Genomic DNA, 9,023 nt, shown 5'->3' with positions numbered 1-9,023 from the left:
CGGAGAGGATGAGAGAGACGAAGAGAGAGAAAGAGGCGGCTGAGAGGCCACGGCGGCCGTAATTCCGGCGCCAGAAAAGCGAAACAAAGGGGAAGGGAGGATGGTGGGGGTTCGGTGGTGGTTTACTTGCCGGAAAACGAGCATAGGAAGAGGGGGGCTGCCGGAGCAGGGCTAGGGTGTGGTGATGTAGTGGAAGGTGATGGCCGGAGGTGGTGGGAGTGAGGTGGCTGGAAAATCGGGCTAGCCGGAGCCGATTCCAGTCGCCGGAATTGCGAGAGAGAAAGGGGGTGGTGGCTGAATGCTTTAAATGGGTTTAGGGTTAGGGTTTGTTCTTTTTATATGTGGGTATAAATGTTACCCCCTTTGGCCCCTCAAGTTCTAATAATGGTTTAAAACGAGTTTAAATGTTTCCAAGCTTCTAATAACTTTACAAAACTCAGTTTGAACCCCTCTAAATTTTTCTTAACAACACTATACTATGACCAACATCGATTTATTTAAGGTCGAGGTCTAAAATGATATTATATAATAATTAAATAAGGTTTTTGAGTGTTAAGTCGGGCTTACATAATAAAAGTTTATAAAACGAGTACCACTCAAGACTCAAATTTGACGAATGTCACACCCAGACAGTCCTTAAACGGGTTATAGCATCTCATTAAATTAAAAATTAATCTCACCAAATATTTGCTATAAAATTCCTAGAAAATAAGGATATACTAAAAATTAATACTTGATTTTTTTTAAAAAAATATATGTATATGATTTATAACTAAGAAACAATTTTATATTAAAAGAAAAGAAGCGGGTCATAGGTCTCACCAAACTTATATAACTTTTAAACCGAGTTATAACATTTAATTTATTTGTGAAACCATTTTCATCATCAAATCGTAAGTATATAATTATTAACTTCATTACAATATATAACATTAAAATCAGATTGCTTCATTTGTGTCGCGCTTTGGTCATTCCATGCCCCCTCTCAAGCCACCAGATTGCTTCATTTGTAAATGGAGTCTTTTTATGCGTTTGAACCGCTTTGACGGGTGTCACACCCCGACCAAAGACGGCGGAACATGCCGGGGTGCAACGTGATTGAACAAATACACAAGACACTATTAAAGTGTTTAATATTAAATCAGCTTATTTAATTTTACAAATTCATAATGTCACATAACAATATTCATACGACAATCATAACAAAATAGAGCAAATAATATATTGTTCATTTTGCTAATATCCTAAAGGTCTTGATAGCGTTTTTCCACAATCTCGAGTCAACCAAAAGTCAAACCTTTAACATTGCATAAAATAAAGTTTATCAACACAAAGGTTGGTAAGCAATTCATAGTTTTGAACAATATGTATATAATATGAAATTTCCACAACTTGTATACGAAACAATGAATAATAGCAATATTTGGATAATATGAGATCACTAATAAGAATACATTAGTGACACCGTGCTATAAGAGAATACCAGATAGTTCACGGATTTATGAATGAGATCGTTAATAAGAATACATTAACGACACCGTGCTATAAGAGAATACCAGATAGTTCACTGATTTATGAATCAACCCTCCAAAAGCGGTAAACACATTAGCATATAAGCATGTGAGCATAGAACACCAAATCGAGCATTTATTTAAGTAAAGTACAATAACATTTGTGGTTCAAGACTCAAGTATAAAGCATTTAGTTTGAAATAAGTATGCAATATCACCCCCAAAATGAAAGACGGAAAATGGGGTATGAAAGTACTCACGTTCAAGTAACAAACTTGAAAGATTGATGATTTGGAGTTTAACCGAAACGATGGGTTTAACGAACAAAGCCTAAAGGAAAAAGTCTTATATTAGAAAAGTTGTCTTGGAAGTCTTTAAATAAAATAAATGATGAGAAATGTAAACAATTAAGTTTAAGGTTTAAAATGTAAATAATTAGGAATTTATAACAATAGTCCTTTAAAAATATAAGTTTGCTCGAAACCGGGTTAAAGTATCTAATCTTAATATTTACTCAACCTATGTTAAGTAATAAGGTGGGTAAAATTGCAAGAATGCAAATCCCTTTATAATATAGATACTAAAATGGGTTTTAACGAGTGTTCAGGTTGTTGGTTCGGGTCTTGATAAACGAACTGCAAAATCGCTTAAACGAGCTGTTAGGCGCTGAAACGAACTGCAAAATCGCTTAAACGAGCTGTTAAGTGCTGAAACGAACGGAAAAAAATCGATTAAACGAGTTTTTGCTGTTAAAATGAGCTGTAACGTGTTGAAAACGCGTTGATTCGTTGGTCAAAAAAAAACTGACCCGAAACTCGTTTTGACCCGTTCTAACCAGAACCTGTTGACCCTAGCCCGTTCCGACACGAACCAAAACAACCATTTTTTTAAGTGACCCGTTTCGACCATAACCCGTTTCGACTCTAACCAGTTTCAACACTAACCCGTTTCGACCCAACCCAACTCAGTTGCCACCTCTAATATAAACGAAAGCTCAAAAATCATACGTGTCGTGATGTGGTCGCTTCCCCCTTTTATGAAAGTCACCATATTGCTTGATTTTTAAAAAGAGGTTTCTCATGCATTTGACTCGAATTCACGGGTATGGGTCTTACCAAAACCAGACAGTCTTTAAACGGGTTATAACATCTCATTAAATTAAAAATTAATTTCACCAAATATTTGCTATAAAATTCCTATAAAATAGGGATATACTAAAATTAATACATGATTTTAAAAATATATATATATGATTTATAACTAAGAAACAATTTTATATTAGAAGAAAAGAAGCAGGTCATGGGTCTCATTAAACTCATATAACTTTTAAACCGAGTTATAACATCTAATTTATTTGTGAAACCATTTTCATCATTAAATCCTAAGTATATAATTATTAACTTCATTACAATATATAACATTAAAATCAAACATATATATATATATATATATATATATATATTAGAAACGAGTAATATAAAATAACCCTGTAATACGAACCCTTTAAAATCCTACGTCCATGATCTGGTCGTTCTCCACCCCCTCTCAAGATACCAGATTGCTTCATTTGTAAATGGAGTATTTTCATGCGTTTGACCCGCTTTGACGGGTATGGGGCTTCTAATGAAACCCGGATAGCCCACGGGTCATAACAACTTTTCTTAACATTTCCCTCTTTCCTCTTCCTGTGAGACCTTACTCACACCCACCTTATTGCTGGTGTGGATTGAAACAAGGAGAAGACGGAGCGAATGTCATGATGGATTGAAAGTCTTCCTCTATCTTCATAATTGTAAAACCTTACATTTCAATCAACGATTCCAATGTGCAATTTCTTAGCTTCAGCAACACATTAACTGCGCACTAATTTTGAATCCTTTTTTTTCCGTGCGTCTTTTTCTTATTATGCTAATTTCATATCGAATTCAATAAGTAAGTTGTATTATTGCCCATAATCTATGTATACCTAAAATTGATTGGCTTTTGTTCTATATTGAAGGTTGGCTTTTGCTAACTATTAAAGATTCATAGTTATTTATTAATTTTGTTTTTTCGTTAATTTTTTAATATTTTTATGATATATTATTATTATTATTGTATTCAATTTCAAAAGGTTATTTACGTTACTTTTCTAATTAGGGTTATTTTTTGTTATGCCTTTGTTAGTTATTGAAGATCGTTTTATCCCTCATATTTCGGGGTTTTACATTATTCGTTTGTAATATTTATATACCTTTTGAATTTTAATTTATTTATTTTACAAAAGTTAATAATATACTTAGTATTTGATTAAAAGAGTTCAATAAAAATGAGATGTTATAACCCGGTTTAAAAATTATTTGGGTTTACCATATACTGGCCAGTCAATACTTTTATAAAAGTTTAGAAACACATATGATATTCATTATCTGTTATTTGGAAACAATATAAGTATATTTTTAAATTTTAACATTTTCATAGAGAATTAAATTTTATTTAGTTATACAATATTATAATTATAGTAAATATAATTTTTAATAATTTCATTTTCAAAAGTAATTAAACATTTACTTCAATTGTATAACACATCACTAATTTTTTCATTTTTCACACCAATTCTCTGCAACTCATTCTTTTTATTAGCATTCAAGGTCTATAATTTTATTTTATATTAGTGCATTTAAGGTCTACTTTATCATTTTAAAACAAGCTAATGAAACAACTCAAGATTATCATGTTGAATGGTCACAATGTCCGAAAAGAGTATTGTGTTTTGAAAGTTCATATTATAAAGATGTGACATTTGAAGGACAAAAGCAAACCAAACGAAGACTGATCAATATAGACGATACTAATAGATGAGAGGGTAATTTATCATTCTTTGACTATTTTTCAAAACCAGATTACTATTTGTTTTAACTTTTTGTCTTATAACTAACATTTTATTCATTCATAATGAATTAAACAGAGCAATAGAATCCAAGCATACATGATAATACAATGTATCTTTCGACATTATGTGTTCCTACGTGAAAATGAAACCAACTTGATTTTTATTGCTTAGCCTTAGTGGAAGCGGAACATGTGAATGGATATGAAATCACATGACATGAATGCTTAGTTTACTTCAAAATGTTTTTTTAAAATTCCAAACAGTTTTGTGATTCCAATTTATATGAATAGTTCAAGATTCTAATTTGTTTACGGGATTCATCAAAAGTTTATTAATATTCCAAACGTTTATTAATTTTATCTTTGGCCCAATCTAAATTTATTTTTATGTTAATTACATGTAAAACTTTATTTAATTAGATAGAAAAAAAATATCTTATATGAAGCTAAAGAAAAACATTTTATAATGGTTAAAAAAAATAAATAATATAATATTTAAATATAGAATCAAATTTCTTTACGTGACGAATTTCCTAATTTCCATCCGTGTACTACACGGGTTAGTAACCTAGTTGTTAAATTAAATCTCACTTGCATTTAAATTTTTTTCAAAATAATTACAATTTCCATCTCTAAAGTTACAACATTGATATTTAATCTTTTAATATATTATTTTATTTTCACTTTTAACCCAACTATCCTCATGATTTTTAAATGGTCATAACTTTTTCATACGTTAATATTTTTTAAAATAAATGTCATCATAAAAACGAGCATTTTATTATCTTTAATTTGAGTATGATATTGCTATAGTTTTTGAAGTAAAAAAAAATTATGCAAAAGTGTTTGCGGTTCAGTTTTGATGATTTTAAATTAAACCATGAGCCAACTTTACACGTTTTTTTGTCGTCGAAAATCGAAACTAAACTGTTTAGAATTAAAATCCAACTAAGCCAAACCATCACCAACAATTAGGTTCTGATATAGTTTGTACTTTAATAAAAAAATTGAGTTTAAAAGTTAAAATAAGAATTATTAATTTGCATATACTTTCACTTCAAACTAAGCACCAACTAATACATTATTAAGAGAATCATAGTATGAACAAAGATAACTTTGGTCACATAAATGATAAACCTTATTAGAATAAATAGAAGACGAAATCATAACAAGAACAAAGACTATAAAAAAACATACGAGATATTAGGCTAAATTAAAGTTGTAATATACGAGTTTGGTTGTATTAAATAAAACTTTGTTTAACTATGTCTAATATATATTATAAAAGCATATCTGATACTAAATAAGTAAATAATTTACATTTCAATATGTACGGTCAGCTCCGGTTCAATTGGGAAACCAAACTGGTGAACGGTCTTACAGTTTCAAACGGAATAATGAACACCCACATATTATTACATGATTATAAAAGTATGTGTTTCCTGTTGCATCGGGCGGACACTCTTTTAGTGTGTTTGTGTGTGTGTATAGACATTCACGTCCCTCATCTGAAATGTATGTGTCAATTTTGTTGGATTCCTATATTGAAGAGATAGGTCCCAGCAGAGCCCAGTTGGACCCGCAGGACTCACATTGAAGAGAGACGTCTGCGCAGAAACCAACTGGATCCGCAGGACCCACCATGCTCAGAGACGTGACGTCCTTACGCGCAGTACGCAAGCTGTTCCCGCAGAAAATGCCTCCCAATGGTGAAGTACTCCGCCTGTTCCCGCAGCTGCGGATACAAGACATCAGGGAAGGCCACCCGCGCAGCAAGGCTACACGCACAAGGCACTTAGCTCTCAATAATTCAGTAGTCACCTGAAGGAATGAGCAAAGCCGGGAACAATCCCGCACAAAGGCAGGAGGGGGAATACTCCCGCCCAAATGAGCCAGTCCGTACGATACTGGAGGATCTTTTGTACTGTACCTGACGAGGTATGGGCAAAAGATCTGACCAGAGATACGACAGCTCATTGACAACAGTATGGCGAGCAGCATGCTCTTGTACTGTAGGTCACTATTAGCCACTGCCTACTCACCAACTCCTGTCATACCACGTGCATAGCCTGCAGTTGGTGGAAAAGGAATAGTACACAGCAGGCCTGGTCACTGTCGGCCGCTGCCTACCCACCAACTACCAGCATGGCACGTGCGTAGGCCACAGTTGGTAGAACAGGAATACTATTCAGCCGGCTACACCTTCTTGGAAACCTACCTTCGGCTATAAATACCCCAAATGGTATGATCATCTCATCTTATCTTGTATCTTATATCGTATACCTGATATCTGCTCTAGCAATCTCTTAATATACACTTATATTCAAGAGCAATCTAGTCTGATTCTCACGCCGGAGGGTGGTCACAAGGAGGTACCCCCCCTTCTCAGTGACGAGCTCACGGTGTCTGTTTTGCAGGTTATCAGAAGAACCATCTTTGCCGGGTCTAACCCCTCGTGGGAAACATCTATTTAACCCCCAGATTATCCGTAATCTGCCCGGGGTCAATTAGTGTTTCTGCATTGGCGCCATCCGTGCATAAAAGCTAGAACTTCATTTCTTTTCAGTTTTTTCAAACTTCTGGAAAGATGGTTAAAGAAACTCCGGTAACCACAACCCATCTACTGGGGGGAATACCGGCGACTACACAGTTTTTACGAACACTACCCCAGTTACCCAAGCTGGGGCAAGTGCAGTAAATAATCTCTTACTAGGATTCACCGATACCCAGTTAGAGAGACAAAGAACGAGGCTCCCTCGCCAAACACTCGATGAAGTTAAAGCGTGGGCGGAAGCACGTCAAAAAGAATTCCAAGCTGAGTTGGATGAACGCTTACGTTCACTCCAACAGCCTGAGGAATTCGGAGAGTACTTGGACGATGATTCGGAGGAATCCGATAGTGACGCAAGCCCTCGTCATAGGGCGAAAGGGAAGCGTAAGGAAACGGACTCCCAACCGAGAAGGCATTTTGGAGAAACCTTCAAACCAAAAAACGCGGGTGGAAACCCACGTGACTTCTCCAAAATATTTACACCAACTGTTGCAAAGGCGGGAACGTCCAAATTTGCAAGGGACATTGCGGAAGCAATCGTCCCGAAAAGTGCCAAACAGATGTCCAACATCGGCACTTACGATGGTATATCTGATCCAGACGATCATTTGAACAGGTTCATAGCGGGGGCAACCGTCAGTAGTTGGACGGAACCTACGTGGTGTTACATGTTCCAAATGACGCTTGTTGGGGCAACTAGAGCGTGGTTCGATCGACTACCGGTCCACCACATCTACGATTGGGAAGACTTCCAGCAGAAGTTTAGCCAACACTTCAGCCAACAAAGAAAGTATACCGAGGAGCAATGGACAATCCTCAATTGCATTCGAGAAAAAGATGAATCTTTGCCAGACTTCATCACTCGCTTCAACTCAAAGAAGCTAAGTCTGGGTAATATCAGCGAAGATCTTGTTCGCGCTGCTTTCATCCAGGGCGCGAACGACCCAGAGCTCATCCGCACCTTAACGGGTAGAGATGGCATGCCATCCACATGGGATGCCATCATGACAGCAGCTAAACGCTTTGCGGAAACGGAAAAGCAACTGGGTTGAGATCTCCCCCAGAGCACAAACCTCTACACCCAGAAAATAAGAGAAGACAACATCCTTACCGCCCGACTAAACAAAAAGCGGAAGCTAGGCATTTGGCAGTCAAGGGTAAACTTTGACACCTCATCCGGCTTGCAACATCGGTTAGGCGGAAGGGATAACGTACAGTCGAACCAGAACTCCAGATGGACGCCACTCACCAAAAGCGTCACCGAGATATTCGCCATTGAGGAGCTCCCATGGCCAAAGGCTCCAATAATCCGACATCGTCACAATGCTGATCGGAGCAAATACTGTGACTTTCACAGGACAAAAGGCCACAACACTGAAGAATGCACAGACGTGAAGGACATCGTCGAAGCATTTATCAGAGATGGGACGCTCGCGCATCTCGTGGCGTAACGAACGCTGAGCAGGCCGATGCGTGTAGAACCCCAGCTGGGGAAAACACGAATGAAATTGCAGCTTCAATGTTGGAGACTACGTACTGCGTAAACAACGAGATCCCGAACCAGGTGCATATCGGCTCGATGGCACTCCCATCCCAACAACATGGAAGGGAGCTCAATTACACAGTTTGCATGTAGATCAATTCCAAACTTGTAAAGAAAAGGCCCACAGCCACTTCTAATGGAAATGATTCTCCTTAGAACATTGATGCTGATAATCTTACATTTATACTTATGAACTTTCCACACTGATATGCCAGTCATAACCGCATACATAAGTGGGAAAGAAGTCGTTACTTGTGGAAGGCGGCAAAACCCGCATAAACACAAAAAACGACAAACCTTCACGCAGGTCAGTCATAGGTAAAGTTTGGTGATCCCACTAAGTGAAAGTGCCGGTTCTAACCGCACAAATCATGAAACTGAACCCATTGACAACCGCGCGTCGAACGGTTAATTTATTCAACACTGATGCCGGCTTTCACCGCATAAATAAGTATAAAGAAATTGTTGCTTGTGGAAGGCGGCAAAACCCGCATAAACACAAAAAACGACAAACCTTCACGCAGGTCAGTCATAGGTAAAGTTTGGT

This window comes from Bidens hawaiensis, unplaced genomic scaffold (genome assembly GCF_021521415.1).
Source record: "Bidens hawaiensis isolate Kalapana, Puna unplaced genomic scaffold, B.hawaiensis_p1.1 tig00019553_1, whole genome shotgun sequence".
Classification (NCBI taxonomy): Eukaryota; Viridiplantae; Streptophyta; class Magnoliopsida; order Asterales; family Asteraceae; genus Bidens; species Bidens hawaiensis.
Note: the sequence above shows the minus strand (reverse complement) of the source record.